Here is a 23,713-nt window from a genome sequence, read left to right as displayed (position 1 = left end):
GCTGGATGTTTACAGATCTCAACATGTCAAAAAGTGAATCTTGGCAATGGATGACACGGGCTAAGAAGTCAATGGAAGAACACATGGATCAAAATAATACAGAGGAATTACTGAAGTATGAGATCAACTAGAAGTACTTGTTACCTTCAAGACTTTACATTTTAATTGGTAATTTCACAGACGTGTAGAACTGCGTCACAACTTATTTGATTTACTGAAAAATATTTCTTGTAAAAAAAATAGAAAACTATTCATTTCTACAGTAGCCAACAAACTATCAAAGTTAGCTGACTTTTTCCTAAGGCTTATTTCCCAATATGAACAACTGAACAGTTTTGGAAAAGAAGGTTTTACTAATACTTAGTTTTTAATTTGGCTAGAAATAGCCCAGCATTACCCACGGTTACAAAAACACTGGAGTGTCCTCACTTAGAAGCACCAAACGCACGAAGGTTTGGCAAGTTATTGAACTAGACTGGCTCATCATGGGACACTTATTAAAGCAACAATATTGATTTCTGACCAGTTCATCAACACAAACAAGACAGACGAAAAATCTTCCAGGTATCATACAAACGAACAATTCCAACTTAGAGCAAAGATGCTATAAACAACATATAACTTCATTAAGGCTAACAAAGCATAGCTGGATTTTACAGAATAAAACTCATTTCCAGCAACAAAATTAGAATATACTAGAGTAAGAAATGTGACTAAGTGGTTCTTTTCAGTCCATATCCATCCTTAAATGGGTGGGTTGTGGACAGTGTATTTTTACTTTGTTCATTTTGTTCAGTAGCCTAAAGACCAGGCTTAAGTATCCAAAGGTCTATTCAGATAGAAGAGCTGCATACCTCAGTTTCCTTTTGGTACCATTTCACACTACTACCAGAAGAGCGGTGACTGCAAAATTTGGTGGCTATTGTAATGAACGACAGATTATTTACTACTAGTAAACTATTCTAGTGACTTTACCAAAATTGTTTTCTTGAACAGGTTGTTATATGTAAAAAAGAGTAACTGACTGCTGCAGGAAACTAATGATATATCAAGTTACAGACTTTTGCTCAGACTTTTCCATCTGAGTATTACAGTTGGCTCAGGAGCCATGACGTAGATACACATTCCAAAATGATCTTGTAACTTGGATGACTCCACTCAAGTTTTACGTTGTTGTAAACTCATTACTACAATTTATTTTCTACTCATGCCCGTTAATCAACGCTTGTTAATATGGATAGAAAAAGCAGGTGAAAGGAGTCACAAAATTGAGAAGTATTTATATACGATATTACACTGTAATGCTAGAATTAAGTAACTATTTATGTATCAGTTAAAAGCTGTATGACTATGCCATCCCAGTGCTTCTCTACTAGAAGCTTCCAAAGCCAAGTAGACAAAGATGACAGAGCTAGCTAGGACGTTCGTTACTTTAGGGCACCGCTAAGGTATTAAGAGAAGCCAGGGCAATCCACACGCATATGCTTTGAATAAATCCTGTCTTCAATCTTCAAAGAATGAAACGTTTACTACGAATGACAATAACACATCTTGAAAGCAATAGGAGGCATCTATCTCTGCATCGTCACCATTCTCCCCTAGAGTTACACCCTAGATATAAATCTGTTCACAGTAGGTCATTTCAGACGTGCCCAGCGATCTACCTTATTTTGGTTTTAGGCCGTTAAGAAAGCAATAAAATAAACAATTTCCATCGAAGCCAGAAGGGGGTGCTCTGAATAACTGAGGTTGGGAGGGGTATCGAACTGAACGTTTGCCTTGCGTTAGGAGAGGTCAGAAGCATGCTATCTTGTTTCAGCTCAGGAGCTCAGTTAAGTCACGATGCCGTGCGTTTTGAACAAAAAAGGAAGCTGGAAGGCAGGAGTGCTCCTTTTAACAAAAAGGAAATGCTTCAGTTTGCTATTGTCATCACAAGGGCAAATTAATCTGTGATAGAAAACTAACAACATAAAGACGTGGCAAGCGTTAATTCCAGTTTTGTACCCCATGATCTGCCAGCTATTTGAGATACTGACAAGATGATACAGGGAATGCAACAGAACACAAAAAGCCTATGCTGCGTTTTTTTTTTTTTTTTTTTTTTAAATCTGCACAATGCCTGTTCTGACCCAACTAGTTCAGGTCTTTTAAATGTGACTGTGCTGAGTTGATACCTTACACTGAACTACACCCTGAAATGAAAGAAACGGCCCTAGATCATTCTGCAAGTGTAATACAGTATTTCGTCTGTGCCAGCACTTTGGTGCATCGGCCTCCCCCCACCCAAAAAGAGAAAATGATACGCACATTCCAATCGAGCCTCTCTCAGCGGGGCTCATCCAACTCTCCCCCTCCCCTCCTGCCCTCCCCCCGGCCTTGCCAGGCTCCCAAACCCCTTATGATTTTTAGGTTTCATTTTGTGGTAAACAGCAAAACGAAAGGAGAAAGCTCCCAAAGCGAGGATCCTTACCCTTGAAATCCCGCCATGCGCGCAATAAGGAGGGTGAATTGTTTTTCCTCCTTTTTTTGGATGGGAGATGAGGGGGGAGGGGGAAGAAACAAAAGCCTAATCGGAGATGAGGCTAAGCGGCGGAGACAGAGGGAGAAGGCGGAGAGCCTGGTGGAGGAGCAGGGCGAGCGTCAGCCATGTTGTGTGTGTGTGTGTGTGCGTGTGTTGGTCCAGTATTTACAAACCTGCAGCTGCAGCAGCGCTCGGAGCCTGGGAGCGAGGGGAAGGAAGGGAGGGAGCGAGCAGGGCGAGGAGGGAGGGAGGGAGGAGAGAGCGAGAGGCACCGGGAGAGCAAGGGCAGGGAGGGAGGGAGGGAGGAGGGGAAAGCGGCGACAGACAAAGGATCCCCGCACCGCCCGGGCGCAGCGCAGCGCACTCACTCACACACACACACACGCTCGGGGCGCCTCGCCCCCGCTACCCCGGGGGCCGCTGCCGTGCGGTCGGCCCCTGGGCGGGCCCCAGCCCGGCGGTGCAATGCAATGGCTCGGCGGCGGAGGGGAAGGGGGGAGCTGGGGGGGGGGTGGCGGTGTGCTGAGGGGGGGGGGGGGGGGGACGGGGGCCGGGCGCCGAGCGGGGCCGCGGAGCGCGGAAGGGTGGCGGTGGTGGTGGTGGGGCCGGGGGCGGAGCGGGGAGGGACGGAGGGAGGAGGGCAGGGTGCGGGCCGCCGCGGGCGCACACATCGCGGCGGCCTCGGGGGACGGGAAGGGGAGGGAGGGGAGGCGAGGCCGGGCCGGGAGCGGCGGCGGCGGCTCCCTCCCCGCACAGCGACTCCCTCCGGCCCTGCCCGGTACTGGGCCGGGCCCGGCCAAGGGCGGCGCGACGGGCTGCGCTAACCCCCCGCCTCCCCTCCGCCGCCTCCCCGCTCGCTCACCTGCCGCCGGGGCGGACGCCCGGGGGTGCCAGGCGGGCGGCCCGGGGGTGCCAGCGCTGCAGCCGCCGCCGCTGCTGCTGCTGCCCCCCCGCCTCGCCTCGCCTCGCCGCGCCGTGCCTTGCCGTGCCGCTCAGCTCCTCCGCGGCGGCAGCGGGGACGGCCGCTCCCCTTGTCTCGCTTGCCCCCCGCCGCCGTCGTCGCCGCCGCCTCCTGCTCGCCTCTGCCACATTTGGAGCCCCCTCTGCCTACGCCAGCTCAGCCGCCAGGATAGAGGCCCTCTCACCTTCCTGCCAAATAGTGAGCCAACCGCAGCCAGCCGTTCAAAACACAGGGCCGGGCCCCGCCCTCCGCCGCCGCCCGCCCCCCCCCCACTCGCCCCCCCCCACTCGCCCGCCTCGCCGCCGCGCAGGCGCACTGCGCCGCCACAACTGCGACAGGAGCGCAGGGAGCACGCCCCGCCCCGCTGCTGACGAGAGCAGCGCGCATGCGGGGCCGCTTGCACATCGCCCCCTCCCCCCCGTCCTCGGCCGTTACTCGGCGCCTCCGCCCGGAGACCGCCCGTCAGTGAGCCGACAGCCGCCCCGCGGGCTCGTCACCGGCCGCCCGTCGCTGCCCCTTCGGTCCCTCCGGCCGTCCCAGTGGTTTCAGAGCCACCGGCGGCGTCCCTGCGACCCGTGAAAGTGCGGCTGGCTGTGCCGCTGCGGGCGGAGGGAGCACACGGCTGCCTGAGGGCAGGTAGCTCCTCGCGGGGCGCAGGGGATGGCGGCTGTCAGGTGCTGGCTGTGGGAGTTGGGAGGTGGGACGGTGCCAGGATGAGAGCAGGGGGACCTCGGAAGGAGAAAGGCTGCGCTTGGTGTGAAGCTGTCTTCATGTTGGAGGAGCGGCGGCATTGCTTTGTGGGATGGCGGAGCAGTTCCTTCAGCAGGGTTCAAGACTGTCCTCCTTTGGTTCCACGTAACAGGGAAGAAACAAGAGTCTCTGTGTGCGGAGCAGGGGTGCACCTCAAAAATCCCAGACAAACAATAGCAAGAGCCTTAGGGACAACTTTCTTAGAGTCTTCATGACTCCCAGCCTAATTTGGTGCTCCCTACTTCTGTCTTTCATTACATTGAAGGACAATTCCTGAGATGGCAGCTCAGAGAAGTCAAAAGATGTTTAGAAATTGCCAGGAAAGTCTCATCTACTGAACTATTAGTGTTAAATCCAGGGACATCTAGAATAGGGGCAGCAAGCTTCTTAACTCTTGCAGTGGCCACCATTTTCTAATTAAGGAAATGTGCACAGTCTTGAGTGAGTTAAATACAAGGAAGAAATTCAATGAGACATACCAGAGGTTGTCACAGAATCACAGAATGGTTTAGGTTGAAAGGGACCTTAAGGATCATCCAGTTCCAATCCCCTGCCATGGGCAGGGATGCCATCCACTAGACCAGATTGATCGAAGCCCCATCCAGCCTGGCCTTGAACACCTCCAGGAATGGGGCATCCACAACTTCTCTGGGCAACCTATGCCAGTGCCTCACTACCCTCTGAGTGAAGAATTTCTTCCTAATGTCTAATCTAAATCTACAGTCGTTTAGTTTACAGCCATTATTCCTTGTCCTACCACTACACTTCGTGACAAAGAGTCCCTCCTCAGCTTTTCTGTGGGCCCCCTTTAGGTACTGGAAGGCCGCTAGAAGATCTCCCTGGAGCCTTCTCTTCTCCAGGCTGAACAACCTCAATTCCCTCAGACCCTCTTCATAAAAGAGGTGCTCTAGCCTTCTGATCACCTTCATGGCCCTCCTCTGGACTCATTCTAATACTTCAGTGTTCTTGTGTTGGAGGCCGCAGAGATGAGTGCTGTTCTCCAGGTGGAGTATCACAAGAGAAGAGTAGAGGGGGAGAATCACCTCCTTCACCCTGCTGGCCGTACTTCTTTTGATGCAACCCAGGGTACAGTTGGCTTTCTAGGCAGCAAGCGCACATTGCCAGCTTTTGTTGAGCTTCTCATCCACCAACACCTTCAGTTTCTTCTCCTTAGAGCTGCTTTCAATCCATTCTCCACCCAGCCTGTATTTGTGCTTGGGATTGCCTTGGCCAAGATGCAGGACCTTGCACTTGGCCCTGTTGAACTTCAAGAGGTTTGCGCAGGCCCGCCTCTCAAACCTGTCCAGGTCCCTATCCCTTCACTCCAGTGTGTTAACCACACCACACAGTGTGGTGTCATCAGCACAGAAAAGAGAATAACAGTTTAGATAGATGAAAACGAGTTGTGGTGTCATCAAGTCATAGTCCCTCATGGTTTGCTACATTGTTCAAGTGTGGAAGTCCATGAGCCATTCATAGCTTCAGACTGACAAAGAACAGGATGGGAAACATCGATGAGTAGGATGGTGTTCTCTGACAGATTAAATAATTGTTCCAACACTGAAAGCGAGTGAGCAGCTGAGGCACGGTCTGCCTCAACAAATGCAATGGGTACTTTTTTCAGAGTAGGCCTTGGCACGCATATCAGACACAATACGATTTTTCCTTTAAAATGTTGTAAGGCAAAGAAAGGTTAATGCATCAACAGAACCATAAAGTATTGTTAGGTGTAGGTATGTGACTAGGAGAGACATGCAGTCAATGTACAAAAATAGAAAATGATTTCTGGAAATTAGTTCAAGCAAGTATACACATTTGGGATCTGTATAGTCAATGGTAGCAACTGTGCAGGGAAAGGTCCAAATTCCCAATTGTAGTCTTTTTTTGAGATAGAAAATAAAATATCAGACCAGAAGTGTACAAGCATGTATATTTTGCTTAAAACAGGAGAATAAAGAATTACAACTTTAGAGAGCTCTATGTTAATTTCACAATTCTCAGTTTCTTCAGAGATGGTCTGTAATGGTTCGAATTCTTCTGACAAAGGGTTCCCCCAGAATCTGGGAGATTTTTCATTTACACCTTAAGGAAACTTTTAGCGAAGATGACTAAAGATACAGTTCTCCAAGACCATTAGAAAAAAGTATGAGTGTGTGTGTGGAAGAAAAGGGTTCATTCTCTTAGAACAGTGAGGTAAGGAAAATTACATACCTGTCTTGAAGTTTTGTGTGGGATGGAGTGCAATTCTCTGCTGTCTGGTTTGAACCTTCTTGCTTTCCTTCCATGCTTCCACTTACGCTTCTGTGCTTCTGTCTTTCCTATACATAGACCCTATAGTTAAGTGAAACACCATCTTTTTAGATTTTCTTGTATTAGGTGAGTCCTTAGCTTTAAAACTCTTGAGGCAGTACAGGCACAGAATAATAAAAATTTTCTGCTAATCCTGGACCGAGTCGGGGCAGTTGTAGTGGTCTTCTCCTGGGAAAAAAAGGGAGGTTCCAGAGAGCCATTACTTTGGGAAGCCACCTAGAGCAGGATCATCAGGAGCCAGTAGCTCTTCTTCTCTCATTTTGGGTACTGGGCATTGTCTACAGAAGACTCTGTGTTCTTGCCTGGAGGGAGAATTCATGGGCATGCATTCCCGTGGCAGACCTATCAGTGGTCCTGTGACCCCTGAGCTGGCCAGAAAGTCTGTCCAATTTGTTGAGAAGGTTTGAGATAGATGGGCCATCAAGGCCATTTACCCATTCTTTTGTATTGCTAACAGCTGCTGCCTGACTCATCCTTATGCAGGGCAGGGCAAACCTGACTGTTTAACCCTTGCAGCTTTGGATGTGACCTTCTGCTTCAGCCAGACTCAAACTGTGTGAGACGGGATTGCTTGAGCGCAAGCCTGGAGCCTGCATTACGCTCCCCGCTCAGTCTTCTCAGTCTTTGCTGGGCACCTTCCAGGGTGTTTTTCTAGAAGAAGAACTGTGAGTGATGGCAAGTCAGTGTCTCAAGCTGTACAAGTTTTCATCTGGTCCAACAAACCATCCAAAATTTTGTGAGAACTGTGAGTATTTGAATTTGTTATTATGGGGTGGAACATGATTGAGAACGTCTCTTATGGGAGAGTGACCAATTGAGCAAAGTCTAACACTACTCATAATGCCTTGCCCCTGCCTACCTTAGCATTGATGCTAGAAATATATTGTTATGGAAATGAAGGGTGCTGTTTTTCAAATTGCTTTAACTGCTCTAATACTTGATGTAAGATGCACTGAGTGAATAAGGTTCACTTTGAGAACCTCTCTCTATATTGAGACCTGTACCAAATAAAATATGGGATAACAATTGGTAAATTTGAAATTGGAGCTTAATAATGACATACTGTTTAAATGGGGTTGTCAAATCGGAAATCTCATGTGAATGTCAGAGTTATTACAGGAACAGCTATTGAGAAATGCAACTATTTGTTTAATTTTCCTAGATTTAAATGACAGTAATTGCCAGGAGCTCTGACACACAAAACTTTACCTACCTAGACAATAGAGCAGTTATTCTTTACTAAATCAAATGTACATGAAGTAAGTTAGTGGGGTGTGGCAACAAACAGGGATTATGTTTCTCTAACCTTTGGAGATCACAAACAACACCAGGACTCATATTCATGACAGCCTTCTGCATTCATAGTTTTAGAGATTTTATTTGTTTGTATAGTGGTTCATCTCTCTAGAAAACATTACTAAGTCCTACTTTGATTGCAAACAGAAGTGGATTACAGGATAGACATTAAATACGTCAGCATCTGAAATTAAGATTGTGAAAAATCAGTTGTGTATCTGGATGTTAAGAAGCATTTATCAATGGACTGTATTCAGAGATATATCTGTCATGGTTATTTGTTATTTGATCAATTATACAACCTCTGTAAATATTTGACCTATTCTAGCTGTTCCAGTCATGAAAATGATTATAATCTTTAATACATTCTGAGTTTGCATACTTACTATAGCCGTATGTACATTATTTTCCAAATATTGAGTACTTGAAAGCAAAAACAATTCATGATTTTCTAGAATATTTTCCCATTTCAGAAGTCTTCTACCAGTATCCTACTGTCTGGTGTCTAGCTGGTTTTACAGCATCACTAGCAAACAAATCTGCTCCATTAGGACCTATAAAGTTCTGCAAACCTCTTTTAAACTTGAATTTGTATGTTTCTAAATGCCCTGGTTTGTTCTGTTTTAGAGATACATTTCATTGATGATGAAAGGATTAAGCCCATGCATAGTTTGATTTTTTTCTTCCCAATGCCAAAGTGTAATTCCCTTTCAGACTTTCCCTAAAGATAATTTACACTTTCACAAAGTGTTTGAAGGAGATAACTGACATATCTTTACGGGATGTGGTTCCATTCAGTGGAATGAGCCAATGTGAGACTTTTCTTATTCAAATCTCTATCTTTAATGGCCCAGTTGAAGGACTTTGTCACCCAGTGTTATAGGGACAGGCAGATTCTTTTAGGGATCCTCTGTAGAGTGAGGACCAGCCACAGGGTTGCAGGTACGTGTAGAGCATTATTACAGGTACACTCTTTGCTGTGTTAAAAACTCTCTGGACGGCCACACGCAGAGAGTAGCGGTGAATGGAGTGAAGTCCAGCTGGCAACTGGTCACCAGCAGCGTTTCCCAGGGGTCGGTGTTGGGGCCCATCCTCTTTAATATCTTTATTGATGATTTGGATGAGGGAATTGAATGCTCCCTCAGTAAGTTTGCAGACAACACCAAGTTAGGGGGGAGTGTTGATCTGCTGGAGGGTAGGAAGGCCCTGCAAAGGAACTTGGAGAGGTTGGGTTGATGGGCAGAGGCCAATGGGATGAGGTTCAACATGGCTGAGTGCTGGGTCCTGCACTTTGGTCACAACAACCTCATGTAACGCTACAGGCTTGGGGCAGAGTGGCTGGAAAGCTGTACAGAGGAAAAGGATCTGGGGGTGTTGGTCTACGCTCCCCTGAACATGAGCCAGCAGTGTGCCCAGGTGGCCAAGAAGGCCAACGGCATCCTGGCTAGCATCAGGAATAGTGTAGCCAGCAGGAGCAGGGAGGTGATCGTCCCCCTGTACTCTGCTCTGGTGAAGCCACACCTCGAGTACTGTGTTCAGCTTTGGGCCCCTCAGTACAAGAAGGACATCGAGGCCCTGGAGCACATCCAGAGAAGGGCTACGAAGCTGGTGAAGGGCCTGGAACACAAGTTCTATGAAGAGCAGCTGAGGGAACCGGGGTTGTTTAATCTGGAGAAGAGGAGGCTATTTATGTAGAGAGCCTTATTGCTCTCTACAACTACCTGAAAGAAAGGTGTGGGGAGCTGGGGGTCGGCCTCTTCTCGCAGATAACCAGCAATAGGACTAGAGGGAATGGCTTCAAGTTGCGCCAGGGGAGGTTTAGGCTGGCGATTAGGAGACATTTCTTCTCAGAAAGAGCAGTCAGGTGTTGGAACAAGTTGCCCAGGGAGATGGTGGAGTCACCGTCCCTGGAGGTGTTTAAGGAAAGGTTGGACGTGGTGCTTAGGGACATGGTTTAGAGGGAGACATAGATGGTAGGGGATGTTTGGACCAGATGATTTTGGAGGTCTTTTCCAGCCTTAATGATTCTATGATTACATTAAAATTTTAGCAATCAGCATAGAGTATTATCTATGATTTCTAGGAGTTAGCATAGTTTATTTTTAAACAGAATTTCTAATAATTGCCATAGCTTACCATTATACAGAATTGCTAGCAACTAGCATAATTCTCTTATCTAGAATTCTGAGTTACCTGAGTTACTCTTCAGTCACCTGGACCCTCTGAAGATTGGGTCAAATTCTTAATGATCAGTGCGTGATACAATAATCGTAATTTTCATCTAAAAGAACATGAGTCACTCAGCTGATCCTTGGAGGAAGATGGCAATGGTGGAGGCATTCCTGACCACCAGGGAAACAACGGTTTTGCTGTCCAGCAGCAGTTCTGGTCCAAGTCCCTCTTAGGATGTGCTGCTTCTTGATTTTGTATCTCAAATGCTGTTACACTTCCCTGTTCCATAACGGGTGTCATCACAGACTGGTGACCCAGTGCTTGGGCTTTGATATCACTGGCAGGCTGATGTTCTTATCACAGTGCCAAAAACAGGGAGAGAAAAGGGAGGTTAATTGTGATCAACCCCCTTACATGTTATGGCAGTTTGCCTTACAAAATGGTGTTGGTTATGTTAACCATATTACCAGAGGTCAGAAGAGGGTACCAGGCACAGGAGTCCATTCTGCAACAACTCTGTTGGTTTTAAGACAGGTGAGAGTGATTAACCAAGGTACAGTTCGTCTCTTTTAAGAGACAGCCTGTCTCTTTTAAGACTTTAGGCCCTGATACAAAAGCAAAACTAAAAGGAGAACTTGCAGCTCAAGCAATAGGTGACGGTGCTGCCTCATGGGTCTCAGTATAAACATCATGGGTGATGCTGACATCTGCGATTTTCCCTGCATAATTCCACAGTGGTTTACAAGACAAAATAATTCCTTTCTGATCATCTATGAAAGCGTGTGTGCTATAACAAAAGCATAGCAAATCACCAGAGGCACACAGGACTATCAGGTCATCTGAGAGTATGGAAACTATGAGAGGTGTATTCATTTGTTTCACTCATGCTGTTGCCTTCGAACCATTGCATAGAGGAGTCCAATCCAGCATACTACTTTGTATAGCAACTCCAAACTGGTAGAGGCACATGTCTTAGCTCTTCATCAGTTGTTTGGATGTTTTTGGCTGTTACCACTCTCATTGTATATATCAACAAAATGAGTAAATATCACTGCACTTTTTTTTTTTTTTTTTTTTTTTTTTTGCGTGTGTGTGTTAAGAGTAGAACTAGAGAAAGGTGTTTTGGCCAAACCCACACCCCCATGCCCCAGTAAAGGACAAATTGTAGCAGAAGTGTTTGAAACTATTTACATTCTAATAGCTATTACCACTCTGTGCAAAGATGAAATTTATGTTAATCAACTCTGCTCAGGGAACTCACCTATGGGTGCTTATCTTTGGCAGATGAAGGTTCACTTTTCTATTTGTTCGACTGAGAAGAATGGAATAATTTCCTCCATGGCCTGCCACGCTTACCCTGTGAAATTTCAGCCTGATAAACATCAGGACTAACCTCATCCACAAAGTAGACTGGTCCATCCCACTTATGTGTCAGAGAATGTTTGTTCACAGGGTATTATTTCCCGTACACTATTGCCTGATTTACACCCCACATGACTGGTTTTCAGTCACATGCTAACCTTTCATCCATATCCATTTGGGCTTTCCCTAGTTGTCTTCCTATGTGTTGGTGAGCCCTGGTTATTTCTATGACTCTACCTACTCTTCTATAGTTACTTTGTGCTTGGGTCAGGTTCCAAACCTATTCCAAAATCCTGACCTATTCCAAACCTTGAGGACTTAGGCATTCTCATTTGCTGCCCCGTCATAAATTGGGACTATAACCATGAGTTGCTTTAGATTCTCTCAGCTCCATGAAAATGATGGGGAGTTTCTCATCCTAATTCTTGCATTGCAGTTAGCTTTGCACTGTTTTTCTAAAGCTTCCTGAATTGTGTGGTTTACCTAAATGTGAAGATGTGGAGTGCCTGGCAGTGTAGAACCTCTGCTTTATTCCTAGGGCTTTGCACAGTTTGTACATAACTTTTCTGGCAAAGGGGGTGCGGAGATCAAAATCTACTGTATGGGGCAGACTCGATTATAAAAAGATGTTAAAGAACAACTTTGCGATCATGGCTGCAGTATTGATTACTTAAAGGTTCTACAACAACCAAAATATATATGTTGTTTTGAACTGTCACTGGCAGAGGTACCACAAAGTCAATCAGCTGACCACGGCCATTTAATATATCGGTGCTGGATTGGAGCTTTTACTTCTGTGTAATCTGCATTGGCCATGGATAAGAAAGTCAGTTCTCATACTAGCAGTCTACATTTGTTTTTATAGTAGGCCTCCACCTAGTGTCATTCACTCTTCTTGCGGTGTAATAATTATTTCTCTCCTTTATTGTGGTGAGTTGATCTGATTTATCTTTTCCTTCTTCAGCCAGTTCTTTAAACTCAGGGTCCCCTTCAAAGAGGATGCTAAATTCCAAAATTGACTCTCCCAGTTCTGCCCTGAACACAAGTTGTGACAGCTGCAAGCAGGATAGTGCTCTGTGCTGTGCTCAGACTTGTATACAGCTTACTTGGACATATTACTGACCCTATTTCTTATTTCCAGTGTGCTGTTTCAGTTTGCTCTTCACTATGGTCACAAGTGTGTGTGGTTCTGATAACTCCTTTTCTCATCTGGAAAAGATTAGCTATTTGTTGCCATTCAGCTCTGTGCTACTGGCTTGCCATCTGAAGTCTCCAGATTCCTAGTTAATTGAGCAGGAAGGCTAGACTGTTGCCAAACTTGATCTAGGCTGAGTCCATAAAAACTGCCGGAAGAACATTTGACAATTCAAATTCTCAAAATCTCCAGCACTACCTGTGGCTCTATGGTGGTTTTACCCTGCTGGGCAGCTAAACTCCACCAAAACCACTCTTTCACTCCTCCTCCTCAAAAGGAGAGGGAAGAAGAAAGTATGATGGAAAGAAAAAAAGGCTCACGGGTTGAGATAAAGGTGATTTAGTGAAAGGGTAAAGGAAGAGGGGGAAAAAATAAAAGGCCATGTGGAAGCAAAGAGGGAAGAAAAAACTAATAATTATTCTCTACTTTCCATCAACAAGCAATGCTTGGCCATGTCCTGGGAAGCAGGGCTTCAATACATGTGTCATTTTTTTGTGAGGACAGACATCTTCATAACGAGAGCCCCCCCCCCTCTTTCCCCTTTCCTACCTTTTATTGCTGCGTGTGACCTCATACGGTATGGAATATCGCTTTGGTCAGCTGCCCTGGTGATGTCCCCTCTTGCCCACCCCCTAGCAACTGGCTTTGGGGGATTTGTAGAGGGAGCCTTGGTTCTGTGCCAGCACTGCTCAGCAATAGACAAAACACTGGTGTGATAACAGTGCTGTTCTAGTTACAAGTGCAAAGCACAGCACTGCATGGGCTGCTGCGGGGAAAGTTAACTCCATCTCAGCCGGACCTAATACAGTAGTTCATGCAGACTGAGGACATGCTAAACCAGATGGTACTCTACCATCTAGGATATAACTTCTCCAATTCTTGTTTGTGTAATATTTTTGTGAAAGGAAGACCTTTCCATTTTACCAGATGGTAAAACCCTTTTGTACAGTTTGCTCATGTGATTTACTCCATTTTGCAGGCCAAGAGACTTTCTTTACTTTGGGGAGGGGAAAAATGTACAGTTCGCCCTCCACTAACAACCCATATAGGGCTGCAGATTCCTGGGATGGAGTTTTGACTACAGCATTGACTTTGCTGACACTATGATGAACTAAAGCTACTGTCTGTTGTACAGTTCTGATGTTGCTAACCAGACTCTCCTTGTTTTTACCTGAAATTACTTACTTTAAAGGAAGTTTACTTACAGTTTTCATCATCACTTTGGACATTCCAATTACATAACTCCAATGTTTCATACTCCATACTAGGGCAAGGCAAACCTTTTCACGTGAACTGAACTTCTATTCATTTACATCCAAAGTCTGGATGCATAAGCCTTGACTTGCCTGTTTGAATTTGAGAATTGGTGGCTCCAGTGCTTTCAAAGGAACCAGGTAACTGATGTAAAAGGGGAGAGATGGGTCTGGGTGGGCTAATACAGTAGCTCTTTGTAAATATATAAGTGCTTAACTCTGTTCCTTTCCCACATCCTTTTCATCCTTTTACAGTTTCTCTTGAGTCGCCACTATGGAGCCTTGGCTTTTTTTTCTTTTTTTTTTTTTTTTCAAAGGACTTAGTAACGTCTTGGGAAAAAGTAATTAGGCCTAAAAATGACCTTAATGAGTGAGTATTGGTTAGTGCAGGATTTTTGTAGTGTTTCCAACTTCTGAACATCCAGGGAACAACCATTTTTCACCCAAGAACATCTCTAAGTATTTGACTTAGTTTTGAACTAACTGAGCCTTTTGCCTACAGACTTTTAAGTCATATTTTAATTGCAACAGGAAGTACTTCTTCCCTGAGTTCTTTTGTTCTCTCCTTGGTGGGTGAGTGGATTAAAATGTCATTGACATATGACATTACAAACTGTTTGGATTTTGATCACAATTTTTCTGACATATGTGATTACATGTGTATAGAAGATACTGAGGGAAGGCTAGTAACCTTTGGGGTTTGAGTGAATGCAAATAGAAGTCATGAAGTGCAAAACTCACATTTGTAACAGAAAGCTTGCTGCAAGGGCACAAGGGTTTCTGTTACAGTGATAATTACTTACAAAGACCCTGCTGCAATTGCTGTCACAACTTCCTTTTATATGGCAACCACAAGAGTTTCCAGAGTGCACAGGCAGTCAAAGCTCTTTAGACCAAGCTTCAAAGTCTGATCTCCTTTGCACACAGGCCGCATAGGAACATTACAGATTGTCAGCATCTCTATGAGAACACCTTGAAGTACAAAATTTTCTATTACCTTAATTACTACCTCAGTCTCAACTCAGTATTTATTTTTCAAGTTGCATGATCAGGTCCTTCAGTCATTGTATCAGCTTTAATCCTGCCACACTCAGTCTTGTTTTGTGTTCAGGTTTTCATGAATTTACCTGCCTAAGCATCATCAGTTGTGGTTGCAATGGGTCCAACAATGGTAGTGCATTATGGCTATGCACAACAGAAATGACTGGGTCCTTCCTCAAAATACCATTAAAAAGTATTTGACAAATCCACTGTAAGATAATTTTACTTTAAGTTTGATACACCCCAAATTCTTCCTTTTGGGCTTTTACTAATAGTGCTGTGTGTTATTCCCTTTAATTTCTCTGGTTGTAATGTGATGTTTTCCCAAACCGGGGCATCCAGCTGCGCTCCATCTTAGCTACTTAAAATGACCTGCTCTTGAGGTTTTCTGGCTTGAGTTTACCATAGACAGTGCAATAATGTTCATGGATGCTCCTGTGTCTGTTAAGAACTTGACACAGTGAAAACTCAATAACCAAAGTTACTAAGCAAGTATTCTTTATTACAGCACTGGGTGTGGGGGGGATCGCTCTGCTTAACACACATACCAAGAGTTACTGGCAGTGTGCTTATATTAGTGCAATATATACATATTCATTGCGTTTCCCATATGTCTCTTGCATATTCGTCATGTCTCTGAAGAATCATTAACATAGGTTCCTGCCCATATTCACATGCATACTGGAGTCCTTGGGTGGTTGTTCGGTGTACTCTGGTGGTCTTTTGATGACGGCCAGAAGTCTTCCTCACTGCTAAACCTGTGACCTTTCCTTTCTTTGACAGACTTCAACAGTCAAGCCAGTTCTTTCTGGTTCCATTATCTATGAATACAGTCTTTTACTCCCTTATCTTTGGGGTTGTCCTGTCCTTTTGGTTAACATGCAATTGTGTTAGCTAAGACCCACAGAATCAACATCCTTTACCTTGTTCCTTGTCTCAAACTGGGCCAATTTTCCCAGGTTCTTAATGGCCATTTTGACTGAGTATTTTCCTCAAGAATCCACTGGCAAAGGTGTCAGGATTTGTAGGGTCTTCTGGTGGAAGGTGCTCTCGTCCCTGCTTTGTCTTTCCAGCTCTGTGAAAGCTTCCATAAAAGTATCAATAGATTGGGTATAGTAGATCATTATATTCTCTCCAAAATCATTCAGTTCCTTTCGGAATAAATGTCTGAACAGATCTTGTGTGCATTCCAGAGATTTTGTAAAGGGATTCCTGTAGGCTGACTTGATCTGCACCTTTCAATGGCCTTGGTTTTCATTATCCACATGGTTTTGGTTAAAGGTTGGTCTGCTCTGGCTAAAGATTAGACTACTGTATGAAGAAATATTGAAGTTTGGGTTTTACGAAGTCTTCTGTCCTGTCCCTGAAGCTGAGTGAGGGTTGTGATTAGAATAAATCACAGTTTGAACAGGCTCACAGTTTTTCACCTGTGACTGACTATGCCTCCTGATGATTCCAGTGTCCTACAACAGTGCAGTTACTCTCAGAAGAGAGGATTATGACTCTTCACTGGGAATAATGGGGATAAAACCTGTTGCATCCACCTGCTAAGGTTTATATCTGGATTGGCTAAAATTCGTAAGTCTTCCCTAAGCATATGTGCATCTGTGTTAGACAGAGTTCCATAAGCCAAGCTGCATCTCCTCCACCTAAATGTGGATACATGCTCTGCGCTTGATTTCACCAATTAGAGTATTCCTATATGAAGGGCCTAAGTGGTCTGCAATGGACTTAGCCTCATGGGGCTTCCATTAGATAGTTTCCCATACTTCTTATTGGACACTTGCTTTGCTATTTCCCATTATTTCAACCTTTTATGTCACTATAATGCTGACTGGGTGGAGTCTCCCCAGCTCAGGACTGGAAGGAACTTCTAGGAGTGTGTCTTTGGGAGAAGGTTGCCAAAGTCTGGAAAAAAATATTGAATGAGAAAGTTCAGGGTTTAGAAGAATATCAGAAATTCCTTCTTCCTTCACAACAACTATTAACACTTCATGCAAAGGAAATTTTCTCTTAGATCTGCAATGATTGCATTGATAAATTGATTACATGGCTTTAGGTTGCTTCTGCTAGGAACTAAGTTGCTGTTCTAGCTTTCTCTAGCTCATTTTCTAAACCCTTCTCTAAGCCTTGAACTTTTTCAACTTCTAACTCTAATTGTTTAGTTTGCAAACAAAGGTCCTATGTACAGAAGCCCTAAGATTTTCTTTTCTGATTAAGATGGTGTTTTGTTAATTTGGAATTTTAACCTCCTTGGTTTTAGAATTTCTTTTTCTAAGTTCTCTACCTCCTCATCTTTTTCTCCTAGGTGGTCCTATGCATGATGTGAGGCATACAACCGAGTCCAAATATCCCAAGTGTCAATTTTATTTCCTTTCAGTTTGGTCAATTTGCAATGTCTAGTGTATGTTTCACATGCAGCAGACATAGAATCTGCTACTTCAGGACAGCTGATGCTCCACGGGCATTTCCATCACTTAATCACCCACTTATAAAGGTTAGTAACATTTTTTAGCTTGAGCTGCATGGTCTATTTTATCACTTTCCATACTGCCTTTACACAAACACTGTTGAGAATTTTGGTGCTTCTATAGGTTAAACAATAAGAAGTGTTAAGTGTGATTTCTGTAAGAACCAGTTCTAGAGTTCCATTTTTATTTTTTTCCCGGAGGATACAGAAAGCCAGGCTAAGCCTGCACAAACCATCCACTTTTACTGAAGGACCTGTCCCTCAGTTTACGGGCTGCCGAGTAAAACTATGATGTCCGTGCTCCTTAGGACAGCTTCCTGCATGAAATATTGTTTGAGAACAACTAGGATCATCTTGGGGACAATACTTGAAATCATTAGACCACATGTGATATCAAAAAAAGTCATTTGTTGAGAAATTTTTGCACTCAACAGCAAGGAATGTGTTCACTCCAACACACGTACATTATTGTTTCTTTACCCTGTAAAGGGAGGAGAAATTAGAAAGGAAATTCCAGATTATAGCTTCTAATCCTGTGCTGAGTCAGGGCAGTTGTAGTGGTCTTCTCCTGGCAACAAAAGAGAGGTTCCAGAGAGACAATACCTTGGGAAGCCACCGAGAGCAGGATCATGCTTAGTGGTGCGGAATCTAATTGGAGGCCTAAAGCTAGCGGTGTCCCCCAGAGGTCAGTACTGGGTCCAGTGTTGTTCAATTTATATATCAACAACCTGGACAGAGTGCACCCTCAGCAAGTTTGCTGATGACACAAAGCTTGGAGGAGTGGCCAATACCCCAGAGGGCTGTGCTGCCATTCAGAGGGACCTCAACAGGCTGGAGAGATGGGCTGAGAGGAACCTCATGAAGTTCAACAAGGGCAAGTGCAGGGTCCTGCACCTGGGGAGGAATAACCCCAAGCACCAGTACAGACTGGGGGCTCACCTGCTGGAGAGCAGCTCAGCAGAGAGGGACCTGGGAGTCCTGGTGGACAGCAGGCTGACCATGAGTTATCAATGTGCCCTTGTGGTCAAGAAGGCCAACAGTAACCTGGGGTACATTCAGAAGAATGTTGCCAGCAGGTCAAGGGAGGTGATCCTCCCCCTCTACTCAGCCCTGGTGAGGCCACACCTGGAGTATTGTGTCCAGTTCTGGGCTCCACAGTACAAGAGGGACATGGAGCTACTGGAGTGAGTTCAGAGGAGGGCTACGAAGATGGTTAGAGGACTGAAGGACCAGTTGTAGGAGGACAGACTGAGAGAACTGGGCCTGTTTAGCCTGGAGAAGAGAAGACTGAGGGGAGACCTCATCAATGTGTATAAATATTTGAGGGGTGTGTGTCACGAGGATGGAGCCGGTCTCTTTTCAGTTGTGCCCAGAGACAAGATGAGAGGCCATGGGCCCAAACTGAAGCACAGGAGGTTCCGGCTGAATGCGAGGGGACACTTCTTTACTGTGAGGGTGACAGAGCACTGGGACAGGTTGCCCTGACAGGTTGTGGAGTCTCCTTCTCTAGGGATATTCAAAATCCGTCTGGATGGCATCCTGTGCAATGCGCTCCAGGTGATCCTGCTTGGCAGGGGGGTTGGACTAGATGATCTTTGGGGGTCCCTTCCAACCTCGGCCATTCTGTGATTCTGTGATTATCATGAGCCAGTAGCTCTTCTTCTCTCTTTTTGGGTACTGGGCATTGTCTACAGAAGACTCTGTGTTCTTGCCTGGAGGGAGAATTCATGGGCATGCATTCCCGTGGCAGACCTATCAGTGGTCCTGTGACCCCTGAGCTGGCCAGAAAGTCTGTCCAATTTGTTGAGAAGGTTTGAGATAGATGGGCCATCAAGGCCATTTACCCATTCTTTTGTATTGCTAACAGCTGCTGCCTGACTCATCCTTATGCAGGGCAGGGCAAACCTGACTGTTTAACCCTTGCAGCTTTGGATGTGACCTGGATGTGAGAGTTCAGCCAGATTCCAGCTACATGAGTCAGTGGATTGTGTGAATGCAAGCTTGGAAAAAAAAATAATCATCCGGTTAATATTCAAGAATCACCTCCTCCAAGCTCAGGAGTGATGCATCCCAGCAAAGAGGAGGTCAGGCAAAAATGCCAGGAGGCCTGCATGGATGAACAAGGAGCTCCTGGACAAGCTCAAGCAGAAAAAGGGGGCCTACAGAGGGTGAAAGCAAGGACAGATAGCCTGGGAGTAAAACAGAGAAATTGTCTGAGAAGCCAGGGATCAGATCAGGAAAGCTAAAGCCCTACTAGAATTAAATTTGGCCAGGGATGTCAAGAGCAACAAAAAAAGGTTTCTACATGTACATCAGTGATAAAAGGAAATCTAGAGAAGTTGTGGGTCCTCTGTGGAAGGAAAGGAGGCATGGTTGCCTGGGACATGGAGAATGCTGAGGTACTTAATGACTTTTTTGCCTCAGTCTTTACTGGCAAGAGCTCCAGCCACATGGCCCAAGTCCCAGAAGGCTCAAGACCATCTAAAGAACCTGAAGGTCCACCATAGTGTGAGAAACACTCTGTTGCCAATAACATAGGCTCAGCAGAGGATCTCAGTCAAGTAGCATCAATTCATGATTGCAATGGCAGGCGTCCCGCAAGCAGGAGCGCACCTAATAGTCACATAGTACAGTTTATATGCTTTATTTCTCAAGGACTGGGGCCCTCCCCTGTTTCCCCGTTGACTGGGTAGTCCAGGTTCATAACCTATCCGATGCTTCACAGATAATACATGTCTTTCAGTTGCCAGCCTGTTATTTTTCAAGTTTCTTTTGACTTTTTTTACTCTTTGAGGTGGTAATGTTTCTTCCCTTACCTGTCTTGACTTGATACCATGAATTTCACCTAATTTGCACTAAGGAGTCTGGTTGTCTGCATTTTACAAGTTTGTCTGTTAAGTTTTCTTATCACTGCAAGCATATCTCAATGCCCTCTAAACAATATAACTCTAAACAATGTAACATCTGTAGAAAAAAACTCTTTCTTATGTGGTCACATACACCCAGTGAATGCTCTTCTGTTGAATATCAATTTAGTACTTGTCTTTCTTACCCCTCCTGCCCCCCATACATTGGGCATTCCCAAGAAGCAGGATGTCTGGTACTTCCTTTGCTTATGTTATCAATTCTGGTGAAAAACAACATTTTTATTTCCACAACAGGACCTGATAAGATGCATCTGAAGGTCCTGAGAGAACTGGCGGATGAAGTTGCTAAGCTACTGTCCATCACATTTATGAAGTTGTGGCAGTCCGGTGAAGTTCCCACTGAGTGGAAGAGGGAAACATGACCCCCAGTTTTAAAAAGGGAAAGAAGGAAGACCCATGGAACTACAGGCCAGTCAGTCTCAGCTCTGTGCCTGGTAAGATCATGGAGCAGATCCTCCTGGAAACTATGCTAATTCACATGGAAAATGAGGTGACTGGGGACAGCCAACATGGCTTTGCTAAGGGCAGATCATGCCTGACAAATCTATGGTGACCTTCCAAGATGGAATTACAGAGTTAGTGGATAAGGGAAGAGCAACTGACATAATCTACCTGGACTTGTGTCAAGCATTTGACATTGTCCCCCATGATATCCTTGTCTCAAAATTGGAGAGACGTGGATTTGATGGATGGTCTACTTGGAGGTTAAGGAATTGGCTGGACGTCTGTGTTGTCCGATAAAAAGTTATGATTCATTGCCTGATGTGCAATAAGTCAATCTACACACTAGCTCTAGAAATTATTTATTTCAGAATTGTGCAAGACTGGGTACCAGGTGGTTTCCCACAAAGTTGCTACACATTCGGACTTTCGATGCCATTCTTTATACAGTACCTTTTCACTACAAATACATGTTTGTATGAACCCCTAGCCTCCAGTTGGTTACATAATTCGCACACTGCTGACATGACAGAATCATTCTGTGCATCCTGAGAGAAGGGTCCCTTGCTAGGAAGGGGTCTCCCAGCCTAGGGGCATAAATTCTACTATAAGATGAGAGTAGTTCACAGGTAATTTACAGTAAGATACTTCTAATCTTTGTTTTTCAGCCAACTATTCATGTTATGTTGTTTGGTGACTGTTCAAAGGCATAGTCAGGATGTCTCCCTCAAGAATGTCAACATAATGGTCTTCCTGATTAGCAGTTCCTCACTTAATCATCCTTTACACATTGCCAAGGCCTGGGTCATCTTGCCCTTCCCTTAAAATATGTATTTTTATCTCTTTCGTACAAAACAGAATTAAATATCTACTGCTATCAGTTGCACTCAAAGAGTTGCAGACAATGGTTCAATGTCCAAAGTAAAGTTCAGCAACATGTGGTGTTCCTCAGGGGTCAGTATTGGGTCTGGCGCTGCTTAACATCTTTGTCGGTGACATGGACAAGGAGATTGAGTGCAACCTCAGCAAGTTTGCCAACGACACTGAGCTGCGTTGTGCAGGCAACACGCTGGAGGGAACAGATGGCATCTAAGGGAACCTTGGCAGGCTTGACAGGTGAGCCTGTGCAAACTTCATGAGGTTCAGCAATGCCAAGTGCAAGGTGCTGCATCTGGGCTAAGTCAATCCCAGGCACTAATGCAGGAGGAGCAGAGAACAGAGTGAGAGGAGCTCTGATAAGAATAACCTGTGGGTGTTGCTTGATGAGAATCTCACAATGAGCTGGCAATGTGCGCTTGCAGCCCAGAAAGCCAATCATGTCCTGGGCTGCACCAAAAGAAATGTGGCCAGCAGGTCGAGGGAGGTGATTCTCCCCCTCTACTCTGCTCTTGTCAGACCCCACCTGGAGTACTATGTTCAGCTCTGGGGCTTCCAGCACAAGAAGAACATAGAATGAGTCCAGAGTGGGGCCACATGGATGATCAAAGAGCTGCTGGAGCACTTCTCCTATGAAGACAGACTGTGGGAGCTGAGTTTGTTAAGCCTCGAGAAGAGAAAGCTCCAGGGAGACCTTACAGTGGCCCTCCAGTACGTAAAGGGAGCCTGCAAAAGAGCAGGAGACGGACTCTTTGTCAGGGAGTGTGTTGAGAGGACAAGGGGTAATGGTTTTAAACTAAAAGCGTGTAGATTTAGATTAGACGTTAGGAAGAAGTTCTTTACTCAGAGGATGGTGAGGCACTGGCACAGGTTTCCCAGAGAAGCTGTGGATGCCCCATTCCTGGAGGTGTTCAAGGCCAGGCTGGGTGGGGCTTTGTTCAATCTGGTGTAGTGGGAGGTGTCCCTGCCCATGGCAGGGGGTTGGAATTAGATGATCCTTAAGGTCCCTTCCAACCCAAACCATTCTATGATTCTACAATTCCATGAATATCTTCGGTTTTAGTTGTAGTTGTAGATGTAGTTTTATATTGTAGCATGAGTGAGGAATATGATCCTTGAAGTTTCCTGTCTGTGGTTCCAGAGAATTCAAAGATATTTTCTCCATCAGGTCAGTGGAAAATAAATATTTTATTTTTATTTTATTTTATTTTATTTTAATGTTTTCAGGCTACTAATGAATCAGAGGAAACAAGTAACGTGGACTGGCCAATTAGCAACATCAGCTTGCACCCTGAGTGTAAGGAGAAAGCAGTCAGCGTACTTAGAGATGTGAAACAAGGATTTAGGTTGTGGCTGCATTTTCCTCACTGTCAGGACAGTAAGCTATTCCTACCTCCCTCTTTGCAGCTTGTTCTCTTCATCTCACCGCCTCCTGCACTGTATTGACACAGGTGCTTGAGTAGTATTAGGAAAATTGTAGGTTACACACAGGCAGACATATGTACATACAGGAGAAGTTTGGGGGCAGCACCACCGGCTTTAAACTCTTGACAAATGACTGTCTAGATGGAGGTAGTGTATTAGAAAGGTTTAGGTTGTTTTTAACAAGACGGTCTGAGTGTGGAGGATCCAAGGGAATCAAAAGTACCAGAAGAGATGTGGATGTGGAATGAGTAAATGGCACGTATTTTAGCAGATTGGCAAGATCCTTTCAAGTCTATGTGCATATTTAGAGCATCCTTTGGGAGACAAAGGGCGGCCAGTAAGTACCAGTGATTCACAGAGACAGGACAGCTTGAAGGGTCTATCAGATCTTAACAAGAACAAAAATGTACATCCAACTCAGCACTTCATCAACAATGTTAAAAGGGACCCAGAAGAAGTACTGAGGAATAATAGCCTGTGTACCTCTGCATCATCTAGAAGTCTGAATGCTTGGAAAGACACCTAGCTGCACACTTGGCAGCACCTGATTTTTGATATATGATTTGGACACACACTCCTTGGTGCTTGGTGGGTATGAAAGTATAGGTGATTTTTTTTTTATTTTTTTTCATTCCTACAAGGTCTAATTTTGAGCTTTGTTACCAGTGTTGCAATATTCTTAGCTACATAAAGATTTATGTAGTAAAAGGAAT

The 23,713-nt window shown here is 45.0% G+C and overlaps 1 protein-coding gene and 1 long non-coding RNA gene across 6 annotated transcripts in view; one reads left to right on the top strand and one right to left on the bottom strand.

Annotated features, from left to right (window-relative positions):
- Positions 1-6,462, bottom strand: part of SPIN1 (spindlin 1) — a 61,877-nt gene extending 55,415 nt beyond the window's left edge. The window contains exon 1 of one of the 5 annotated variants that reach the window (XM_040540410.1): positions 6,444-6,462. The gene's annotated coding sequence lies outside the window, so the exon portion shown is untranslated. Of the gene's footprint in view, positions 1-2,470; positions 3,082-3,383; positions 3,740-6,443 lie in introns of those variants that run through there. The other 4 variants (XM_040540405.1, XM_040540403.1, XM_040540408.1 and 1 more) reach the window with 4 other exon arrangements.
- LOC121061501 lies at positions 3,813-21,586 on the top strand. Its single transcript, XR_005815129.1, has 2 exons — positions 3,813-4,118; positions 20,493-21,586. It is a non-coding gene; the product is annotated as an uncharacterized LOC121061501 (long non-coding RNA).
- The last annotated feature ends 2,127 nt before the right edge of the window (positions 21,587-23,713 follow it).

This window comes from Cygnus olor, chromosome Z (genome assembly GCF_009769625.2).
Source record: "Cygnus olor isolate bCygOlo1 chromosome Z, bCygOlo1.pri.v2, whole genome shotgun sequence".
Classification (NCBI taxonomy): Eukaryota; Metazoa; Chordata; class Aves; order Anseriformes; family Anatidae; genus Cygnus; species Cygnus olor.
This window is presented reverse-complemented; position numbering and strand designations above follow the sequence as displayed.